The sequence below is a fragment of the Pinus tabuliformis genome, chromosome 5_2 (genome assembly GCF_031772625.1).
Source record: "Pinus tabuliformis cultivar Carrire ecotype Pingquan chromosome 5_2, CPIR1, whole genome shotgun sequence".
Taxonomy (NCBI): Eukaryota; Viridiplantae; Streptophyta; class Pinopsida; order Pinales; family Pinaceae; genus Pinus; species Pinus tabuliformis.
This window is the reverse complement of record NC_142306.1, coordinates 68,186,370-68,212,392: the sequence shown is the minus strand read 5'-3', so window position 1 is coordinate 68,212,392 and position 26,023 is coordinate 68,186,370. Positions and strand designations below refer to the sequence as shown.

At 33.6% G+C, this 26,023-nt stretch overlaps 1 pseudogene; it reads right to left on the bottom strand.

The window, feature by feature from the left end:
- Positions 1-10,558: 10,558 nt before the first annotated feature.
- LOC149157573 (putative phosphoribosylformylglycinamidine synthase, chloroplastic/mitochondrial) lies at positions 10,559-24,744 on the bottom strand (annotated as a pseudogene).
- Positions 24,745-26,023: the final 1,279 nt, after the last annotated feature.

The following is a 26,023-nucleotide window of genomic DNA, read 5'->3' as shown; positions in this document are numbered from 1 at the left end:
GGTGACTCATAAATTAATATATGACATGTACGTGGTGCCATACTTTCTATGTCACCTCATCTCAAAGGTTACCAACAAGAGGTATGGCGTTTGATTTTGTATTTCCAAGCTTTTAATATTATCTCTGTTCCTAGAATGATCAACACAACTACTGATGTATTAGAAAATGTTGTTTCTAGGCTATCACTACTTAGGGACATTTTTTCTATGGAAATTATTTATAAGCCATCCATCCCTGATAATATTACTAATTTACATATTTTTAATGATGACCAATAAGTACTGCACTTTATTGCGAACATTGATGTATTCAAAGATGCAGCTATCGACAAAGACAAGCCTAAGAAGGCATTGCAAGATGAAGCTATCGTAAGCAAATGAAACCTCATGCTGAAAGGCATGGTATCATTAGAAGTATGACCTACAAAATCACTTATGAGGGCCATTTAGTGTAAAGACCCATAGCTCAATGTTGTCGCATGAGCAAATCAATTTGGGAATATAAACATGTCCGAAGTTTTGTCAATCTTGGTACTTGTTTCATACCATATGAACGACATGATTTTATTCACTTATTCAAGCAATACCAAGATGTATTCACGTGGATGTATGATGAGCTCAAAACTTATGACACGTGGATTATCCAGCATCTAATCCTAATCAAAGAAGGGGCCAAGTAGTTCCAACAAAATCTAGGGAAGATACATCCAACGCTTGAGTCTCTCATTCAAAAGGAATTCAGGAAGTTGTTGGATGCTCAGATCATATATAAAGTGCAACATTCTACCTAGGTATCGAACTTGGTCCTGGTAAGGAAGAAGTCTAGGGAAATCCCTTTGTGTTTTGATTTATGTAACCTAAACCATGCCTCAGACAAATATAACTACACCATGTTATTTATGGAACATATACTACAAACAATATCGGGGTCAGAGATTTTTTCTTTATTGGATGGTTATGTGGGATATAACCAGTTTCTAGTCTCAGAGCTTGACATACTCAAAATAACATTCTGCACAAAGTGGGGTACATTCGCATTCAAAAGAATGCCATTTGGGTTGATTAATGTTGGTGCAACATTTCAATGCGCCATGGACATTTCATTCCATGGATTGATTAGAAAAAGTGTGGTGGTTTACCTCAACGATGTCATAATGTTTTTTAAGAAGACATCCGACCATATATGCCATATGAGGAAACTTTTTGAGTGATGTCATAAGTATGGGATATCCCTTAATCCAAAAAAGAGTATTTTCACAGTATCTGAGGGTAACCTCTTGGGCCACATCATTGCCAAAAGTGGGATTAAGTAGACCAAAATATGGGCAAAGGAATTAAGTAGATTCCCTTCCCAGTGAACACGAAAGCTATGCAGTCCTTCTTGGGGAAAATAAAATTCCTTTGTAAGTTCATCTTCGATTACGCTCAGATTTTCAAGACAATACAAGAAATGGTAAAGAAGGATGTAATATACAGATGGGATAAGAGGGAAAAGGACATGTTTTCTTCTATCAAGCAAACTATCGCAGAAGCACCTTCTCTATACTCCACAAATTTTAGAAAATATTTTCTACTCTACACTTTTGCTTCTGACACTTCTATTGCGGCTATGCTTATGCAAAAGGACAATAAGAACAATGAGAGGCCAATATATTTCATGAGAGCTAGTCTTTAGGGACCTTCTCTCAACTATCCAATCATTGATAAACAAGCTTATTTAGTATAAAAGAAGGTGAAGAACTTTCGACCCTATATTTTGAAAAATCATTCTATTATCTTTGTTCCACACCCAACAATCAAATCATTGTTTGTTAAACAAGAGATGGGTGAGAGAAGAGTGAACTAGATGACTGGTTTACAAGAGTATGATTTAGAGTTAAAACCAGTTCACACAATCAAGGGCCATGGTCTATGTCGACTAGAAACAGAAGCAGTGGATGCAAAAGAAGAAGAACATGCCTCTAGATTGGAATAGGAAATAGAAATGTATAATGTAGGGTGAACTTCTCCCATGATTATCATAGATTCTTGGTATGCATATGTGTGCCAATACTTTGAGCATGACACCATGCCCTCCCATTTATCTACGCGGCAAAAGAGGGCACTTAGAGTCAAATAATTATCTTACTAGTTGGTGCATGGGGCAATTTTCAGAAAGCACCATAATGGAGTATTGCTCGGGTGTTTGGAAGCACATGATTCAGAGAAATTATTACATAATATCCATGATGGACTAGCTGGGGGACATTTTTCTTGAAACACAATTGTACATAAAATCATGCGGGCCATTATCTATTGGCCTACACTATTCAAAGATGCTCATGCTTACACCCATAAATGTCCAATCTGTCAAAGGTGTTCCAATTGAAACAAGAAGTTAGCCACCCCATTGTAGCCTATCGCAGTGGAAGAACCTTTTCAATAGTAGGGCTTGGATTTTATTGGGGAAACCTTTCCACATTTGTGAAAATAACATCGCTATATTCTCGCTGCCATAGACTACTTTACATGGTGGACAGACGAAGTGCTATTCAAACAGGTGAATGATCAAGAAGTCATCAATTTCCTTTAGTAGAATATCATTTCCAGGTTCAACATTCCTACTTCACTTGTTTTTGATAATGTAACATACTTTTCATCACTAAAACTCTATTATTTTTCATTAGAAAATGGAATTGTATTGAAGCATTCAACTAATTATAATCCGCAGAGGAATGGTCTTGTTGAGTCCAAAAATTAGAACCTCATCTGTATCATCAAAAATACCATATTATCTTAACAAAGGAGTTGGAACTCTTCTTTGGTAAAGGTTTATGGGTTGACCAAGTCATGCCAAAGCCTTCTTTGAACACCTCCCCTTACTTCTTGGCGTATGGAAAAGAATCCTTCCTCCCTCATAACATTTACTTGCTCGCTCTCCAAATTTTGCAATAATCCCAAGGAAATCCATGCTTATTAGTGTAGCGTAGGATGGACACCCTTCATAAGTTGTAGGAAGAAAGGCTGAAAGAAAAATAAATATTTTTTGTCCATCAGAACCATATCAAGGAGTGGTTCGAAAAGAAGTCTACAGGGAAGAATAAATTTAGTGTGGGTGACCTAGTCTTGAAGTGGGACAAAGCCCGTGAGGACAAAGGAAAACACACCAAGTTTCAATCCTTGTGGATTGGGCCATTCATATTTCATGAAAATCTTGGCCAACACATGTATCATCTTCAATCACTTAATAGGAGGATTGAATCTCTCCCCGTCAATGGCCAAGACTTAAATCACTATTTTCAATAATGATTTGGGGTTGTGCCCTACATGATGTACATAGTATTTTCTTATTTGTTTAACTTTGTTTTTTGTTTGTGTCATGTAAATAATGTTGCATGTCAATGTGTCTCTCGACTTCCGTGTGTGTCGCTGAGTTAAAAGAGAGTCTTGTGACACTTCAACATTTGGCTAAACTTTTGTCCATATTCCTTGTGTTGGTTATATATTTTGGTTGATGAAGTTCCAACAGAAAATATGATCCATCTATAAGGAGAGTTTTGGTTAAACTATGAACATGTGTCTATTTAGGAAAACCTCATGCCCACACTTGATTTTTATATTCCGGTGTTGTCATGCCTATCCAATCAGTAGAGGAGTAGAAAGGGAAACATATAAACGAGAAAACCTAAATTAGAGGTCTCTATATGCTTCTCTGAAGGAACAACCTCTCATTCTCTCAATAAGCAGGATCCCTCTTCCACTCAATCAAATGAATGTGTCAATGCACAGTCCTATAAAATAAATAAAGGCGAAAGAAGATAAAGGTTTCCTACATAGAGAGGTGAAGCAAGAAACTTTGACGAGGTACTGTCTAGGCTCGATGGAAGTGTAGAAATGTTTGTGTTCCTGTAGTGACTCCCCCATGGTACTGTCCAAACCTGCTGGTAGCGGAGCAACAATAGAGATGAAAAAACATACTTTGAAAATCTTAAGCTTGTAAAGTTAACTACCCTTCCCAACTCGAAACTTTGCTATATCGTTGAATCTTACGATGTGTTTAACTGAGAGAGGTATAGAGGGGAACATGTGTATTCATGAGGTAAGCAGGGAGACCAAAGTAATCTACATGATGAATCAATACTCCCTGAAGAACCAAGAACCTATAGAGAAGATTTAACGAAGGTAGTGAAGTTGGAATTCTACCAGTGTGTCACCAAGTGTTATCACTACTACAATGCACTCCACAATTTTGGCTTACACTCAATTTCAAATCCTTCCTTGGCATTGTATATTGTCGTCATAAACTTTGAAACTCATTCCGTGTGTTTTCTTGAGGAGGTTTTGTCCCCTTTGCAAGATAGGTAAAATGTCCTATTTTCACGTGTTAGCTGTTAGGTAATGTATATAATCTTGTTCTGGTGGTTTCAAGAGGTCACCTTTGTGTACATGAGTTTTTGTAACCATGTAGACATCCTTCGCACTCATTTCCAAAGTTGTAAGCATTGTCGCACAAGTTTGTTCACGGTCATCACAAAGTGTAACTTAAGTTCTGCACTTGTCGTAAGTTGTCATAAAGCTTCTGTACAGAGGGAAATGCATTATCATGTTCCCTAGATGATCTATGTTTTTGTGTCATCAATTATTCTAAGTGTGTGATCATAGTTGAAGTCTTATCATTGTTCATATCAGTCTCACCAATCCCGCACTTAGTAATTTTCTGAAAAGATTCCCAACCAAGCAACCTAGCTTCATTCGACCTCCCTGAACTGCACACTGCGCAGTCTTAGTCCTCTAGCTATGAATTTCCCTCTTGGCACTATGAAATGTGTAGTTCCTTCCTCCCAATAATGATGCACTACATAGTTTCAGTGCTCAAACCTTGACCTTGGCTCCTAGAATTGTGCAATTTCTTATCCCATCTTGCATTACACAGTCACTAGCCTCAAGTTCATCCCATGTCCCCTCAGTTGCGTAATTGTGCAATGGTCCAGTCTCCCTTGACTCCTAGAACTACACAATGTTCCCACCTAGTACTAATCTCTTCACATTGTCTCAAGAAATGTGCAGTTTTCTCCCTTAGCCCAGTATGAACTGTGCACTGTGTAGTCTGAAGGATCAAGGCTCCCATTGATTTCTTGAACTGTAAAACTCCATAGTCACCGAGCCCTTTTCCCAACTTTCCATCAGGTTCTGGCTTAGTCAATGGATCAAGATGCACAATATTATGCTAGGGTGTTTACCGACTGATTTCATCTCGTCATGAGTGAATTGTAGAAATAGGTACCTTACCATGTCATGGAAAGAGGATGAAGAAGGAGATGAAGGAGTGAAACATGTTGAAAGGCATTCTTTTAGCTGAGTATGCAATTTGACCAATCAAGAGAAAGAAAAAGGAAACCAATTTGCGATCACCATCCAAGACTTAAGATCATTGAAGATTCCTTATCACCAAGCCATGTAGATGTGAAAAGAAAAGAATTCTCAAGTAGACCCGTAACACACAGTAGCAGCAGTGGCTTGAAATTTCCACATCCTTAACTAGTCTATGTCAGCAGTGTCAAGTAATGTAATGTCATGAGTTGTCACATGCCACACTATTGTGGTTAATGATGTAAATTATGTTTTGAAAATTCAATGTAAAGTGGAAGCTCAAAGGACATGTGTGGAATATGAAGAGTCATGTAAAGTTGAAAAGTCATAGGAAGTCAAATAGTCATGAGGGTAGATGAAGAGTCATAAGGAAGGTGAAGTATCACTTCCCCGTTTTTATATATACACCCTCATTGTAAGAGCAAAAGAATTTTCACCTTGGCTCCTCCGGCAAGGCATTAGAGAGATAAGTTGGTTCTTTTGAGGAGCAAGGAGTGGCTCCAACACACCACTATTGGAGCTAGTGGTGTTGATTATATACATGTGTCGTGGAAATTTTACATAATATAAGAAGCCCTATGGGCCATCAATTTCTTCATGCATGGATTATGGATACTTGTAAGACTATTCTATGAATATTTGTAATTCATGTTTTCTTTCATCTTTTCTAAAGAAGTAGAACTATTTCGGTTATTTTGGTACTTATCATATTGAGAATGTGTTGTAATTTCTATTATTGTTGTCACATCGTCATGGACTATTCTAGACTAAAGCGGAATTACTTCCAGGTATCGATTTTCATGTATGATTTCCTTGCTAGTTTTGGAATGAATTTTATATGCATGTGTGTATTTGTTTCTCTTGATGTCATTGGCATGGGTTTTTCTAGGTGTGATAGTGGTTTTCAGCCTTGTTGTGCCATTTCTGGATAGCCATGGTCTAAAAGGGTTATTTTACTCGGTTGAGTTGGATTGCTGGATGGTTTCGAAACTAAGTGGGGTGGTCTTAAGAAAATTCCCAAAGGCCTAAGAATCCCTTGACAGGTAATGGCGTGATACACGGTTAAGCGTGAGGGTGGAGATGGGAAAATTCATCATAGTTTAGGTGGAGAAATCCAAAGGAATCTATGTTTGTTTAACGCTTAGTGATCCCATGACCAGTATATGGCAGGATTGCAGTAAAGAATGTAGTGTATGTTTATTGTTTGCCCTAAGAATCCCATGGTTGGTAATGGAAGGATGCATGGTAAATTCAGGATGTACAAATGAGGGTTTTGGGCCTAGGAATCTCTTGACTGGTAATGGTAGGATACACAGTAAATCCTGAGGAAGCCTTGGTTGCTTTTGTTGTGAGTCCCAAATTCATGCTTGGAATATGGCGCGGGGGTGATTAGTTGAAAGAAAGATTTGGTTCAACCCAATCTATGGTCAGGTGGTAAGTGGAAGTCCCTGACGTGGTTGGATTTTTCATATGTTATTAAGAGCAGCTCTTTTCCTCTTGTATTTCATGGATAAATGTACTTGGTATTATGTGATTTCAATGGTTGTTTTATCATTGTTAATCTATTGGTTATATGCTAGTTATAAGCATGGTTTTATGATAGACTTTAGTTATGGCTCTCATCAAGTTTTGATTAGTAAATGAATGGTTAATGAATGTATGACCTAATAGATGATATTTCAACTATTGTGATAGGGAATTAGACCTTATTTCCAATTTTGAGATAAGTATGAGGTCCCTATGTTCAAATCTGTATTTATGACCTATAGATTTCATGTTCATGAGGTGTTTGATAGAATGTTTATCGTGGTTAGGCATGGTTAGGTCAATTTCTTGTCTAATATTGGTATGGAAGGCTTTTTTCTTATGTCATCCATGGTTCTTGAAAGTTTCGTTAAGTTCTGGGTAGATGTCTGGATCCTAGCCTGAAAAGGTTTCTTAAATCCTGTGGTCACAATAACAAAACTCGGTGAAAAACACTATAGTCGCTTCCTTCTAGGCATTGTGCATGTGACTAGATGGTTCCAGTTGAAATCAAACAGTGTTGTTCCAGTTTCTAGGATATCAGGGCACTAAAAAAGAGGTTTAACTTAAGGCTTAGGCACTTGGAAGGGTGGTTTAGCCCTTGGGGGTCCTGTAGCACTTGAGGGAATTCATTAAGGTTTTTCCTTATTGATTCCAATTCCTTAAGGTGACCTAGGAGGTTGAGTCATATCATAGTAACTCTCCATCACATGTGTACCTTGACAGACCAATAATGTGGGAGGAGGGTGTTACATAATGCCATCAAATAATTTAAGTTGGTGTTATTGCCAATGCGTCCTCCCCATTGCCAACCATTTGAAAGTGATAGAGGATGTTAGGATAATATTTTTGATTAAGTTTACTAAAATTCCTCTCCTTATCAGTTGGTGAGGATCCATTAGTATAATTGGGGACAAAATACGACAAACGTTCATCATATATTCGACTCATTTTCAGTGGTTATCCGACACATTTAAGTCATAATTTTCGTCTATGAGAGTTTGAAAGATATCTGACACTTCACTACTCGTTGGATATTCGACGGGATTCACATCAAACATCTGCCACCCATGATGGCCAATCATCGAGCATTTTTTGATGATTTGTCGTCATATATCCAATGATATATTGTGCCTAATCATTAAGCAATTTTTTAGGCTTGCAATAGAAAAACTAGTGTTAACCTCATCGATTGGTGTCATAAATCCAATGAAAATTGCGTTAGATATTCAACTTAATAATATCTCATGCGATGATAATGGCATGACTCTGATGTTTTGTTTTGTCAGTCTAGAGTCGAATATGTGACGATTTTTTATTATCATTTCCATCGAATATTAGACGGTAACTAATAAAAGTCGAATATCCAATGGCTTTATGAGCATTTAAAAAAAAATATAATTTGATCCCATTCTGCTTGCCAATGAAGGAGACCATAACTAGCATTTTCACCAAGAGGTGCAAAGGGCACGTCGATTTTTTTTTTGGATTTTTTTTATCCTTCGAATATATATACAATAACATAAGTAATAGAATGGTTTCTAATGTCTCATTGAAGGTCAAGGATCGATTTTTCTAACGAGCTCAGAGGTTGGGTATCTCTTCAAAAATAAAATATGCTGAGAGGCCTCACTATGTGGCATGTCATTTTATAAAAAGGGTTGTAACCTAGAAGGAGATTGTAGCTAAACATAATCTTCTCTATTTCTTTGTGATTAACAACTAAAATTTACATTTTTTGCGCAATTTTTTTATGAAATCTACATGCATTACTATGGTTGCTATTAGTTGGAGTCAAATCACTAATGCTTTCAAAAACGATATGTTCTATCAAATTCCAAAATCATAAAAGGTGACAAGTTCCTGTCACAAGTTCCATCTCTTTAGGAAATTATGTTTGAGCCTTGAGCTTTGCTATATCAAAATCAAAATTTTATGCATCCTATTAGTTTGAGGGATGTATTTGAAAATAGGATGATCAGTCATGATTACAATTGGTGTCTTAAAAATATAACACTTTGGACCAACAAATTCCATTCTAGACATCTAATGTACTTAACTAAGTATGCAAAGAGATATAATTGTTTCCTTCAAAGAATGCATAATCATATTCAATGGAACAAAAATGGTTGAATCTTTTCTTAGAATACACCTCTCGATTGTTCACTCAAAAGGAAAAATGACATTTTATTTGTTACAGAAACCTAGGCATAAGTGATAAGAAACAACTCTAAATCATGACTTAATGTCTAGCTTTGCATCTTAAAATCCATAAACTACCAAGAATATTGTAGATGCACTACACATGAGCGTACAAAAGTTTAATAGAATTACTCTCTTGTTTTCCATAACTATTAACATTATTTCCATAGAAAAATTGACAGAAATAAAAAAACGTTTGACCAAATTCATAATGAAACTTATGTTGGTTAAATGTTAACAAATTTTATAAAAACAAAACACTTCATATATTGTAGTCCAAAGATGATGGTAGACTTAAGGAATTTTAAGACTCACAATTTCGGGCAGGCTTGATCATGCCCATTGCATTTCTCCCATGGAGGTACTTCATCAGACCAACTATCCTATTTTTGAAACAATATATAAATTTTATTCTTAATGAAGTTCAGAATATATAGACATAAACTATAAAAAAATTATTATACAAGAGAAAAATTCAATATCTTGTTGTGTTATCACATAAGACCCTTATGCTAAAGTAAATAAGTAATCTAGCAAATCAACTTCATTTTTGAAATGAGAGAGGAAGGCACACAGAGTAATATTTCTCTGAATTGATGTGATCATAACCTCAAGGTCATCATCATAAAATATTTCATGAGTATATTGATCATAAGCATATGCCATATCTATTGACCGTTAAATAAATGAAGGCACATGAAAATGTCAATTAAAATTCCAACTAAATTTTGAAATAAGATCTAAACATTTTTGGTGGTTGCAAACATTGTCTAGTTCTCATGTGGGCTAAAATGAATACATCACCCAATTTCAACTCATTTTAAGTCTAATACATGCAGTCAAGTCAATTCATAAGATGGACCAACCAATGTTTAAAGTTTTCAAACAACAATAGCTAACAAGTGGAAAGTCTACTCTCACTATATGGAAAAAACATGGGTGAGAAAAGTTTTCTTTTACATTGATGCGAGACACACGAATAGGACAAAGGAAAGGCAATTTTGTTGAATTATTTTTCATTCTAAAGTCTACAATTTTTCTTCCCACTCATTTTAGGCTTTCTTCCTTAATTCCCCTCCTAAAATTATAGAATTGAAATAACCAATGTTCCTTTAAGGTAAAGGATAAAAAGAACACCATGTTTTTAATCCAATTACTAGGCAAAGGATATTGTATTTACTTACATGATGCAAATTACTATTTTTCTTGTACCGGTGTAATATGATTGTATTTCCACCTTCATATGTAATGAATCCCACATGTAAAGGCTACAAATATATTTTTCATTAATTGGTATCAATGAATAAGTTCCCAATAAGTTATACATATGGAAAATGTATAAATATAGAGGATATGACCTGATGGACATCTCCATTAAAATGAGAAAGAAATAGTAAAGCTTGTGTTAAATTATCTCCAAGTTATAAAAATGGGTGTTAGCCTCCATTGGTATTCGAATTAGACTACATTCAAATATAATTCACTATGAAATTACTTCAAGATGTAAAGCACATGTCATCGATAGAGAACTCATTGTAAGATGATGGAAATACAAGATAAACACACATTTTTCTCTCTCGGCTTTGTTGTCGTAAGTCTGAAGCTGAGAAGCGTAATTTTTTATGGCACCTTCAAGGAACATGCCTATTTCTCCTTGGGCATTATCACAGTCCCCTATTTGCAAAGAAGCAAAAAAATGTGACATTACCTGACACTCATTGCACACACCAAGACTGAATGTATCTAGTCAATCATAAAATTGTTGAAACTACGATGGCCAAACATACATGTCTTTTAAAAATGATGAAAGTTTAAATTGAATTACCACATAGGATAACATGATTAATAGGGTATATTTTACTTAATGCAGTGAAATATAAGCATGCATACTTAACCCATAATAAAGAACATTTACTTATTAAAACAAATGTACTCAAATGTTTAAGAATATCTTCATTGAGCCGTCTTTTAGCAGCCCAACCCTTAGCGGAATCTAACACATATAATAGCTAAACCCTCCAACAAATATTATGCCTCTAAAGTCTTGCAGAGTCACTCTTACATTCAAAATATCTGACATCATCATATCCCATGGTTCAATGCCCGCAAAATAAATCATAACTAACATTTCCCGATCACCATTACTACCTTCTTCTCGAATAATAACCACCTTTGTCTTTGACTTTGAAACGATGAATTTCTCATTTGTGGATCTGGGCACAAATGAAAATTCTCATGTAGGTGCATGTTTTTTTTAGTCCTGCTTTCTCCCTCTGAACATGACTCTACTCGCTAACATCTTTCCAGCAAAAATCTTGTCCCCTCCCACAAATCCTTAAGAGATGACGATTTTTCATTAAGATGCAGTGTGCCATTAACAAAAACCTCTATATAAGGGGATGAAGTGACTTGTCCAATAAACTTAAATAGGATACCTACAGCTTTGAGTTTCTTAGAAATGACATCAACATTGGAACGACTAACCTATACATCACAATGAAAATAGGACAATGAATAGATCCCTTATTCAAATGATAGAAAAATTATAACTATCCATATATATTTCACTTCAGTCTCATCCCCTTGAGGACAAGGCCTAGTTCTTCTACAAATAGTACTTCAAATATGTCAAAACTTTTAGAACTTAGGTTAACTTTCATCCCACAGTTTCCTAAAAATCCATCTCGAACAATGATATAATTATAACCCCATCACTAATGTCGTGACTCGCTGAAATAATGTTCTCTCCATTCAAGATGTGATCCCAATATTTTCTCCAATGGTTCTTTAGTATATAGAGGGTGCACATATATGAAAATTGTGCATATATGGCGGTTGTCGTATATGCATATTATGGAAGTTGCACACTGTTTTTTTATCTATGAAACTTCTATATGTGTTCATATATAGAAGTTGCACATATATGGAGGTTTTGTGCATATACATAAGTTGCACATATACAAAAGATATGGACATAGATAAAAATTGTGCATACATAAAATATATGCTCATATACAAAAGTTGTGTAAAACTTCAACCTCTGAATAGATGCAAATTTTGTATATGTGCATCTTCTGTATATGTACATATCTTCCATATATGTGTAAACTAATATGATCATATAACAAAATTACCGATCAAATTAGAACTATTACATAAAAACGAGAACTCTAGCAAAAAAAACCCAAAAAAAATGAAAAAACACGTTGAAAAGAAAAGTGTTGATGTTGGAATAACGTTTTTTTTTTTTTTTTTTTTTTTTTAGGGTAAAATTTCAACATTTTTTAACAATGGAAGTAAAATCCAATAAAATCCAATTTTTTTTGTAAAAAAAACACCCTCAAAACGAAAAGTGTTGATGCTGGAATAACATCTTTTTTTTTCGGGGTAAATTTTCAACATTTTTTAATAATGAGGTTAAAAATCGAATATCATGATTCTGAAAAACCTTAAAATTCCAACGATAGGCATGAAATTAAAAATAAAATATCACGTCTCTGAAAAGTCCTAAAATTCCAATGATTTCTATGCATGGCATTAAAGATAAAGTATCATGTCTCTAAAAAGCCTTAAAATTCCAATGATTTTCAGGCATGACATTAAAGATGAAATATCACCTCTATGAAAACCCTTAAAATTCCAACAATTTTTAGCGATGGTGTTAATATTCTTTAAAAAAATTGTTACCATTTAATTTATATTAATTATTTTTATTTTAGGTTTATCATATTAATAAAAAAATATTAAATATAATGTGCTTTTTATATAATGTATTAAAGTCATAGAATTGGAAACACTTCAGTTATGATGAAGGAACAACTTTACAAACAAATGAATTTATATGTGATTTTGGAGTATTTGATTCTCTATGCATTAAAACATTTTCTTTTTGGAAATTGGTGTAAATATTTTATTTTTTAATTATTTTAGGATTTTGAAATTTGCAATATTTTTTTTAAACTATATTTCATTATTCAGAAATATACGTATATTAATTTTATTTTGATATATAATAATAATAATAATTTAATATTAAAATTTATTTCTTTTGAATTTAATAAATCAAAACTAATAAAAATATTAAAAGTGGGCAAACAAAACTCAGATTACACAAAAAAAAAAAAAAAAAAAAAACTTGTCATTTCTAGAATCCTATCGTCTGGAAAGGAAGTACACTATCAACAAAAAGAAATTCTCCTGAACTTGTTACTTATACAACATTTTTATTTTGGCATATATATCCAATCAAATATATTGAAAATATAGAAATATTTAGAAGAAAAACACTCTAAAAAAAATTTAAAAAATAAATAATAAAAATGTAAATAAAATTGTATATTAAAACATAAAAAAATGACAAAAACCATGCAATACAAAAAAGACAAAACAAAAGTCAAAGATAAAAAAATTATATATATATATATATATATATATATATATATATATATATATATATATATATATATATATATATATAACAAAAACAAAATAAAAGCAATTAAAATAACTTTAAAAAGGGATTAAATTTCATTTAAAAAAAAAAAAAAAAAAACACCTTAAAAAATTGGGCCTAGGTGGCCAAATTCAATTCCCGAAATTGACTTGGTTGCCCAAGGTCCTTGGTAGCTAGGTCGATTCTTGGAATCGACTAACCACACAAGGCTGCGAGCCTGGGCACGGTGGCACTGTGCTTATTTAATTTAGATTAATTTTTTTTTAATTTTTTTCTTTATATTTATTTTATTGTTTTTTTTTCAATTTATTTTTTTTTATATTTTTTTTAAATAAATTTATTTTTTTAAATAATTTTTTTTAATATTTCTTTTAAAGTTTTTTTTAATTGTTTTTCATTTTTTCTTAATGTTTTTATTTTTTAATTTTATTTTAATGTTTTTTTTGTTTATTTATTTTTTTTCTAAATTTATCCTCACACATGTTAGAAAAATATATATTACAGAGCAACGGAACACATAAAATATATTGCAAAAATATAAACACAGAAAACGCATAAAACAAGAGAGACACAGATATACGTGGTTCACCTAGTTTGGGCTATGTCCACGGAGAAATAACCAGTCCTTCCTCTTATATTATCCAGCAAACTGAAGAGATATAACCTACAACAAATCCGTTGTAATTCCCTCTTCACTCTCAATCTCCTCTCTCTTCCTCACTCAGAATACAGATCTACATAGACGCAATACATTTCCCTCATATATAGCGAGGGGTTTCCTTCTAGGAAAAAACCCTAAATTAAACATAACTTTTGCGGTCAGATCTCCGCCTAATGAACGGCTCAGATTGACTACAAAATTACAAGATCTTACATGGCAATTTTACATCTATTTTTAGCTTCAGGGGATCCCTCTGCCAGGGGGGGCTCCCAAAGGTCACAGTCGCCCCCCCGGACCCCCCCCACAGTAAATATTTTATGGGCGGCATTATGAACTGGGGTCCAATGTAGCGATACCTTTGAATACAGAAGATAGTCAGGCTCCACACCCAACAATCTCCCACTTGGAGACTGATTATAGCAACTCCATTGCTTCTTAATTCGCTGGAAAATGACTCCACTTTGGACCTGGATGTTTCTCATCTTCTTCATCATAATTGAAGACCAATTGAAACTGAGCAGATTATCAGTTTCTCCCTAGTTACAACTTTTGTTAACATATCTGCAGGATTCTGGCTAGTGTGTATCTTTTCCAGCTTCAACTGTCCATCTTCCAACGCTGACCATATGAAATGGTACTTGAGCTGTATATGTTTAGTCTTGGAATGAAATACAGAGTTCTTTGCAAGATGTATGGCACTCTGGCTATCACTGTATAACTTGCCCAACTCATGCTTCTTACCCAATTCATCCAGAAACCTTTGTAACCAAATCATTTCTTTACTAGCCTCTGTAGCAGCAACATACTTTGCTTTTGTTGTTGAGAGTGCAACAACACTTTGCAATTTTGAGACCCAACTGACAGTTGTTCCACCTACAGTAAACAGATACCCTGTTGTGCTCCTCCTATTATCTCTATCACCACCATATTTACATCAACATATCCCTGTCGAGCAATGTTTGAACCACCAAAGCATAATGCTTGATTTGTGGTACCTCCCAAATACCTGAGAATCCACTTCATCGCCATCCAATGTTATTTTCCTGGATTGTTCATGTACCTGCTTACAACTCCCACTGCACATGCAATATCAGGCCTTGTGCAAACCATTGCATACATTAAGCTTCCATTGCTGATGCATATGGAATTTTAGACATATGAACCATTTCTTCCTAAGTATTAGGACACTCATTACTAAATTTGAAATGGCTAGCCAAAGGTATACTAACTGGTTTTGCATTCTGCATGTTAAACCTTTTCAACACCTTTTCTATGTACTCACTTTGAGACAATGTTAATTTACGATTCTTCCTATCTCTAGTTATTCTCATACCAAGGATTTGTTTTGCAGCACCCAAATCCTTCATTGCAAATGAGTTCGCCAATTTTCTTTCCAGCACATTTATTTCCTGCATGTTAGAACCTACAACAAACATGCCATCTACATACAATAACAATATAATATATCTACCATCATTTTTCCTTTTAAGATAAACACAATGATCAGAGTGACATCTAGTATAACCTTGTTCAGACATAAACCTGTCAAATTTTAGATACCACTACCTTGGAGCTTGTTTTAAGCCATATAAGCTCTTTTTCAACTTGCACACTAGTTTCTTCTTCCCTTTTACCTCATATCCTTGTGGCTGCTGCATATATATCTCTTCCTCCAAATCCCCATGGAGAAAGGTTGTCTTTACATCTAACTGCTCAAGATGCAAACCTTCAACTACTACTAGACTTAAAATAGTTCTGATTGAAGTCATTTTAACAATAGGAGAAAATATATCATCAAAATCTATACCCTTTTTCTGTGCAAACCCTTTCACCACAAGTCTAGCTTTATACCTTTTTCTACCTCCATCTTCTTCCTTCAACTTGTAAGCCCATTTATTATGCAATGTTGTTTTACCTGCAAGCAACCTGACTAAATCCCAAGTCTGGTTATGTGCTAAGGAGACCATCTCTTCTTTCATGGCTTGCTCCTACTTCTTCCTGGTTTCTACCTTCGCTGCTTCTTCATAACATTCTAGTTCACCAGAATCAGTCAACAATACATAATATAATGAAGGAGAGTATCATTCATAGGGTCTACTTATCCTGGTAAATCTTCTAACACCACTTTCAGGTGTTTGAGGTGCTTGTTGCTGTTGTGGTTGTTGTTCTGGATGTTGATCATTATGATTTTCAGGCACCATCACGTTTTCTGTGATCTCTTCAAGCACTGTGTATTCGTGGTTTTCTTTTCCTTGTTTCTTTTCCTGCAGTTGATCCTTATACAAAACCTTTTCATTGAATATGACATCTCTGCTCCTAATTATTTTGTGTTTTTCATAATCATAAAAGCGATAACCAAAATCATTAACACCATATCCAATAAAAGTACATTTCTTTGATTTTGCCTCAAGCTTTGTTCTATTTTATTTATTAATGTGAACAAAGGCTTCACAACCAAAAGTCTTTAAAAATGAGTAGTTTACCTTTTTACCTGTCCATGCCTCCTCTGGAATACCACCATCCAAGGAACTTGAAGGCCCTTTTTTTATTAGATAAACAACAACATCTACAGCATCTGCCCAAAATTGTAAAGGCAATCCTGCATGCAATCTCATGCACCTTGCATGCTCCATGATTGTCCTGTTCATCCTTTCTAACACACAATTTTCTTGTGATGTTCCTGGAACTGTCTTCTCTCTGCAAATTCCATTCTCTGAACAATACCTATCAAACTATTTGCTACAATATTCACCTCCATTGTTTGATCTGAGACACTTCAACCTTTTTCCTCTCTCATTTTCAACCAAAGCTTTCCATTTCTTGAAAGTATCAAATACATCAGATTTATTTCGAATACAATAAATCCAAGTTTTTCTGGTTGCATCATCAATAAAAGTAACATAATAATGAGAGCCACCAAGAGATGATACCTGATCAGGTCCCCATACATTTGTATGCACAAGCTCTATTTTTTTGCTCTTATTTTCTTTTCCAACTTTGAGGAATCTGACTCTCTTATGTTTTCCATAAACACAATTCTCACATAATTTTAAATCAACATGCTTCAAACTTGGCAACGAATTTCTTGAGTGAAGAATCTACATCCCCTTCTCACTCATGTGCCCGATCCTATGATGCCACAATGTCGTATCTTCTCCTGTAGAGGTTAAAGCATTAACAGAATTAGAAATACCATTGCATAAATACAATGTACCAACCTTTTCTCCTCTTGCTATTACCAGGGATCCTTTAGTGACCTTCTAGGTTTTATTTGTAAAAGTAGTCACACAACCTTCACCTCCCAACTACCCTGTTGAAATAAGATTTTTCTTTAGATCTGGAACATGCCTTACCTCCTTCAATAGCCATTGATTTACATTCTGTTGTTTTATGAAAACTCTACCCATTCTAATGATTTTACAGGGTTTATCATCACCCAATAGAACCTGTCTGAAATCTCCTTGAACATAGTCATGAAAATGTTTCCTATCAGTTGTGGTAGGGAATGAGGCCCCTGAATCTACCACCCAGGCATCAATAATACTTTCTAATGAAAGAATCAAAGCATATTGCAACACATCACCTGTCACAATCGCTTCATGATTATTTTCTTGTTGCACGTCTCCTTCTTTTCCCTTCTAAGATTTGCAGACTTTCTTTAGGTGTCCTTTCTTCCTGCATTTCCAGCACACTATCCCTGATTTGGACTTGGATCTACCTTTTCTTGACTTACTGTGATATCTAGGGCTATTTCCTCTTTCCATTTTTCTTCCCCTCGTCTTTGCAGTCAAAGGATTACCTGATGTCTCACCGAAGCTTTTCCGTCGCATTTCCTCGCTAAGGATTGCACCGACAACATCATCAAACTTTAAAGTACTAGATCCAGAGACAGAACTACTAATGGCCATAACTAAACCATTCCAACTTTTTGTCAATGAGCACGGAAATAATAGAGCCCTAACTTCATCATCAAAATTTACCCCTACAGAACTTAACTAACTGGTAACTATATTAAATTCATCGAAATGATCAGCAACAGATCCACCTTCTGACATCTCCATATCTTCATATTAAATAAATGCTTCATAAGAAATACCTTATTTGAGGCCAAGGGTTTTTCATATAGTTTGGCCAATGTCGACATTAAACCCTCTGTTTTCGTTTCCTTTGAAATATTAAATGCTACCGATGGCGCTAGGCACAACCATATGTTCCAAGTGCCTTTCTGTCGAGAATATCCCATCCTGTGTCTGTCATACTTATTGGCTTCTTTGCCTTTCCGCTCAATGGTTGGTACATATCTCTCTGATACAGATGATCTTCCATCTGCATCTTCCATAGCTGGTAGTTTTGGTCGTTAAATTTTTCGACCCTAAACCTACCATCTTCTGCCATTGCTCCCACTCGAACTAGCAACCCTTCTCTCCTGTGAGTTTGTCAGCCAAATAGACCTTTGGCTCTGATACCAATTGTTAGAAAACTATGTATTACAGAGCAACAGAACACATAAAATATATTGCAAAAATATAAACACAGAAAATGCGTAAAACGAGAAAGACACAGATATACGTGGTTCACCCAGTTTGGGCTACGTCCATGGAGAAACAGTGAGTCTTTCCTTTTATATTATCCAGCAAACTGAAGAGATACAACCTACAACAAATCCATTGTAATTCCCTCTTCGCTCTCAATCTCCTATCTCTTCCTCACTCAGAATACAGATCTACATAGACGCAATACAATTCCCTCATATATGGCGAGGGGTTTCCTTCTAGGGAAAAAACCCTAAATTAAACATAACTTCTACTGTCAGATCTCCACCTAATTAATGACTCAGATTTACTACGAAAATAAAACATTTTACAAGTCAATTTTACATCTATTTTTAGCTTTGGGGGTGCTACCCCTGATCTCCCCGCTAGGGGAGGGCTCCCAAAGGTCGTAGCCACCCCCCTAGACCCCCTGCAGCGAATATTTTATGAGCGGCGTTGCTGCCCCATAACAAACTAGGGTCTAATGTGGTGATACCTTTGAATACAAAAGATAATTAGGCTCCACACCCAATAGTACAACCCTGCCCTACCTTGGTTTGAGGCCCTGCATCCCTAGGTAGCCAAGGCATTCTCTGCCTTGGCTGCGAGGCCTTGGGCCTAGGTGGATCGGGGCTACATGCCCAGGCCCAAGGCTTCGTGGCCCTTGGCATCTAGTCAATTCTGGGAATCGCCCTGACTGCTTAGGGCCCTTGGGCCTCAGGCATGGGAGGTTAAGTCGATTCCGGGAATCGATCTTGGTTGTTTCGACCTAACTTTTTAAGTTTTTTTATTTTAACTTAATTTTTTTTTTTATTTTTTTTTATTTAATTTTTGTTTTATTTCTTTATTTTTATTTTATTGTTTTTCTTCAATTTATTTTTTCAATGTTTTTTTTAAATATGTTTTTTTTTTTTTTTTTTTTGTAAGGCTGGGGTGGGACTCTCCAATTTACATGTCCATTATGTACCCCTCTACGGGGGAAGGGTAGCCCAAGATTTGAACCCAAGACTTCCGGTTCGGTGAGACTTCATTTCAATGGCCCTTGCCACTTGAGCTACCCCATGTGGACTTTTAATATGTTTTATTTATTTTATTTTTTATTTTTATTTTTTTTTTTACTTTTTAAAAGATTTTTTTTTTTTTTTTTTTTCAAGGTTGATTTCCATAATCATCTTTGGCTGCCAAGGCCCCCTCCATCTGTTTTATTTTTTATGTTTTTTTATTTTTTTCAAATTTTTTTAATGTTTTTTTATTTTTTTGTAAAAAAAAAGTTTGAATGTTATTTTATTTTAATGTTTTTATTATTTTTTATGTTTTAGATTTTTACTTTTTAAGATTTTGTTTTTTGTTTTTGCACATTTTTTTTGTTATCTTTACTTAAAATTTTATGAATCATTGCTTTTGGAAAAAATAAATTGAAATGTCATCATTTTTAATATAAAATTCATAAAAAAAATAAAAAAATTCTTTCTTTTCCAACTTTTTATTCAAAATTTTCAAAAAAAATATTTTATTTAGCATGTCTTTTTTACCCTGAAACACTGATTTTTTTTATTATATCTATATGAAAAATGTGGATATTTTGTCAAGTGTTTAAAATTATTATTTTTTAGCGACAACTATTTTTTGTATATTGAAGTATTAATTAATGATATATAAATATATAAAAAAATCCTAACCTCAAAATATTAATGTTATTATTTTTTTTAAACTTTGCAAAAAAAAACATTATAAAAAACATTGCAAAGAAAAACAAAAATTGCATCTTTGGAAAATTCTTAAAAAGCAAATATCTTAAGATGAAAACCAATAAGAGTAATAAGACAACTTGAAAAATGGTTAAATAATCAACCTTTAAAAAAAAATTGTGCATACTTATAACATAAGAAAATTTAAAGTGTCAAAAATATGTCTTATCAAACAAAATGTTGATGTTTTTCAAAACCCACATGAAAATCTTCAACATTTAAAAAACATTATCCACAATTAATACATTAGAAAATTTAAACTGTAAAAAATAAGTCCTCTAAACATGAAGGGTTGATGTTGCATCAACACTTTTCAAAATCAGCATGAAAATCACTAACATTTAAAATCAATTGTTCATCATTGATACAAAAGGAAATTTAAAGTGTCAAAAATAAGTCCTCTAAAAACAATGGGTTGATATTGCATGAACACTTTTCAAGATCACCATGAAAATCACTAACATTTAAAAAAATGTTCATACTTGATACATAAAAAAAATTAAAGTGTCAAAAATATGCTAAAAAAGGTGTATTTTGAATCAACACATTTCCAAATCAGATGATTTTCTTGCTACCTCAAAGAAATGGGTAATCGGTAAAGTTCTTGTTTGATCGATAGTTATGTTATATACAGAAGTTGCACATATACAGTGACTGAATTTGCACATAAATTATTTATATTTACATCTTTCATATATGCACAACTTTTGTATATGTGCATCTACTGTATATGTGCAACTTCTATATATGTTCATATACAAAAACTATTCATATACAAAACTTATGCACAACTTCAACCTTTGTTGTATATACGTAACTTCAGTATATTCTCATATATTCCGCATATACGTAACTTCCATATATGCACATATATGAAATTTGTGCATATAGGAAAGATATGCGCATAGTTGGAAGTCATGCATATACGAAAGATATGCAGTACAAAAGAAGTGCATATATTCAACTTGTGTGACTTTCGTATATGTACAACTTCCGTGTATGTGCATATCTTTTGTATATGCGCAACTTCTATATATACACAATTTTCGTATACGCACATATTTTTCATATATGCACAACTTCTGTATACGCACATATTTTTCATATATGCACAACTTCTGTAATGTGCATATCTTTTGTATATGTGCAATTTCTGTATATGCACATATCTTTTCTATATGTGCAAATTTCATATATGTGCAACTTCCGTATATGCACAACTTTCATATACATACATATCTTTCATATATGCACAAATTCCATATATGTGCAACTTTTGTATATGCATATATCTTTCATATAAGCACATAATTGTGTACACCTTGAACTTCCATATATACACATCTTTCATATATGCACATATTTTTTGTATGTGTGAAACTTCCATATATGTGTATCTACGGAAGTTGCACACATATGGAAGATATGTTCATATACGAAAGTTGCACATATATGAAAGATATGTGAGATAAGATATGCACATATATAAAAGATGTGCAAATTTTGTGTATGCACAGATTTCATATATACACATATATGGAAGTTGTACATGTATGGAAGATATGTGCATATACGAAAGTTGCACATATTATATAGAATATGTGCACACATACAAAAGTTTTGCATATATGAAAGTTGTCATATATGCATATTAATAAATATTTTTTGTATAAAAAGTTTGTCGTATATATGGAATTCAAACATATACAAAATCAAAGTGCGTTTACAAAAGTCGACTTCTATATATGTGCTTCATATACATATTCATATACAAAACTAGACACATATTGAAGATTGCTTTTATGTATGTGCAGTTTCTGTATATGCACATGGATATGCAAGCACATATATAAAAGTTGACTTTCATATATGCACTTACATTTTTATATGTTTGAATTATATATATGCACTTTTCAATTTTATATGCATATACAGAAGCTACACATATATGGAAGTCATCTTCCATATATGTGCAACTTTCGTATATGCACATAGATATTGAAGCATACATATATTGAAGATGGCTTCCTATGGATTTTATATATGTACACTTCCATATCTATGTCAACATACATAATTGAACATATAAAAAATCCATATTTCCTATATGTGCACATACATGATTGTACATATACAAATTTCATTTTTTCCATATGTGCATCTTCTATATATGCACATAAATATGGAAGCGTGAATATATAAATTCACACATATGAGAAAATACGGAAGTGAATATATTAAATTCAACTTCTATATATGTTCTTTCATGTCTATATGAATATAAAAAGGTTGTGTATATGCAAAATATGACTTATGTATATGTGCAACTTTTGTATAAGCATATATATATGGAAACATGCATATATGACAACCACACATGTGGAAATGCAAGTGCATTTATGAAAGTTGACTTCTATATATGTTATTGCATATTGATATGCATATACATAATTGCACACATATGGAAAGTGGCATTTGTGTACATGTATTTTTTGTATATGCACATAGATATGCAGACACATATATAGAAGTCAACTTTTCTATATGCACTTGCATTTTTTCATATGTGTGACTTCCACATATGCATGCTTCCATGTCTATGTGCACGTATACAAGTTGTGCATTTACAAAAGTTTCCATATACAAAAGCCATCTTTTGTATATATATGCTTTCATGTCTATGTGTATATATAGAAGTTGAACATATATGTAAGTCATTTTTTGTATATGCATGTTTCCATATCTATGTGCCTATACCGAAGTTACACATATACATAAGCCATATTTTGTATATTTACAACTACTGTATATGCACATAGACATTGAAACATGAATATATAGAAGATGACTTATGCATATGTGTGACCATGTGCCCTTTTATGATGCCACAGTGAGTGTGTGGTGTTTGACTCAAGTCTTGATGATGAGTCTTGCTCTAGACTCGAAATGTCGACAAGAAAAAGATGAACACTGTGGATTATCCGAATCCAATCTCTCAAAAACCACTCCACAGAAACCTGCAATCCAAAAAAAAAATAGTTAATTTTAATCTTATGAATGCTATGTAAGAAAAAAATCAAGTGATGTGTGTGTGTAACCTAGACAAACCTATGTCTTTGTTTGAATCAAAACTCGTTAAGCCTTATGAGAGCCTCCCCAACACCGATAATAGAATCTATTGGAAGGGGAGTACTAATGAAGATATGGAATGAGGTTTATAATGGGGGGTTAAGAGCGCATTTCAAAATAAGTGGAGATGTTTCTAACAACCATACAAAATCACCTCTAGGTATAGTGACTTCCACCGCCATCACCTATAGGGTAATATATCCTAAGATGGGTCACTAAACTACCTCCGTCCAATGTAGGAGAGTGAATCTCATCTTCTAGGTATCATTATTGGACTTGGGGTCCTACCAAAGGTAGGAAGAAACCATCTTCTATATATGTGCAACTTCTATATATGCACATATATACGGAGGCATTCTTATAACACATATTCTATATGTATGCACTTTTGTATATGCATATAGATATGTAAGCACATATATAAAATTCAAATTTTGTAAATGCACTTGAATCACTTCATATGTAGGTGTATTTATGAGAGTTGACTTCCATAAATGAGCACAAGCATATCATGTGCATGTGCATGTGCAAAAACTGCGCATATATGGAAAATGACTTCCATATATGCACATAAATATAGAAGTGTGGATATATGTAATTCACACATTGTGGAAACCATCTTCCGTATATGCATGCTTCGTATCTATGTGCACATATATAAGCTGTGCATAACAAAAGATGGCTTTCATATATGTGCATTTTTTTGTGTATTCACATAGATATGGAAGCATGCATATACACATGCGCACATATTTGGAAATTCAAGTGTATTTATGATAGTTGACTTATATATATGTTCTTACATATGTATATGCATATATAGAAGTGCACACATATGGAATATGTATTATATGTGTTACACGCATGCTTCCACGTCTATGTGCATATATAGAAGTTGTGCATATACAAAAAATGACATCTCCCAACCTTAGGTAATGGTTTCGAGTCTAAAAATGATACATAAAAGATGATATTCGCTTTGGTGCACTGGACAAAGGCAATTTAGTGGCCAGTCTTAGGATATTTTACCATAGGTGATGGTGGTGGGAGTCACTATACCCAGAGATTATTTTGGATGGCTTCAAGAGACATCGCCAATTCTTTGGAGATGTACCCTAGAATCCCCCATTATAACTCACCTTCCATGTCTTCGTTATTTTTCTCCTTCTAGTAGATTTCATCACCATTGTTATGAAGGATCTCGTAAGGCCTAATGAGGTTTGAGTCGAAACATTGACATATGTTTATCTAGGGTTACACACACATCACTTAATTTTTTTCTCACATAGGCATTCATGAGGTTAAAATTAACGTTTTTTTTTTTGTTTTGTTTTGTTTTATGTGTGATTAAAAGAAAAATCATTCCTACTCTTTCATTAACATCCTCAATCATACACCACACACTCACTTCAGCATTATAAGAGACCACATGGTCACACATGAAGAAGTCATGTTCTATATATTCATGCTTCCATGTATATGTGCATATACAGAAGTTGGGCATATACAGAAGATGTTTTCTATATACGCACAACATCATTATATACACGTAGATATGGAATCATGCATTCAAAAAATATGACTTTCATATATTTCTAACTTCAATATATACACATATATATGAAATTCTACATATACAAAATATGACTTCCATATATGGAAGCTTATGTATATGTGCAACTTCTATATATGCACATAGATATAAAAACATGCATATATGTAATTCATACATGCGAAAATGCAAGTGCATATAGAAAACTTGACTTCTATATATGTGTTTGCATAATTATGTGCATATATACAAACTGCACATAAATAGAAGCCATCTTCCATATGTGTGATTTTTTCAATATGCAAGAACATATATAGAACAGAATTTTATAAATGCACTTGCATTTCCACAAATAATGGTTGTCGTATATGCATACTTCCATATCTATGTGCATATACAAAAGTTACGCATATACATAAGCCATCTTATGTATATGCACAACCTCTCTCTCTCTCTCTCTCTCTCTCTCTCTCTATCTATATATATATATATATATATATATATATATATATATATATATATATATATATATATATATAAAAGTTAACTTTCATAAATGCACTTTCATTTTCCCATATGTGTGACTTATGTATATGCATGCTTCCATATCTATGTGCATATATAGAAGTTACGCATATATGGAAGATGGATTTTGTATATGTGAAATTATGTGTATGCACATAGATATGGAAGTATACATATACAAAAGTCACACATATGTGAAAGTCATCTTCCATATATGCGTTCTTCCATGTTTATCTGTAACACCCTCCTCCCACATTTACCCAAGTTATCGGCCTACCAGGGTAAACATGTGATGAATATTTTACTATGATATGATTCAACCTCCTAGATCACCTTAAGGAAGTGGAA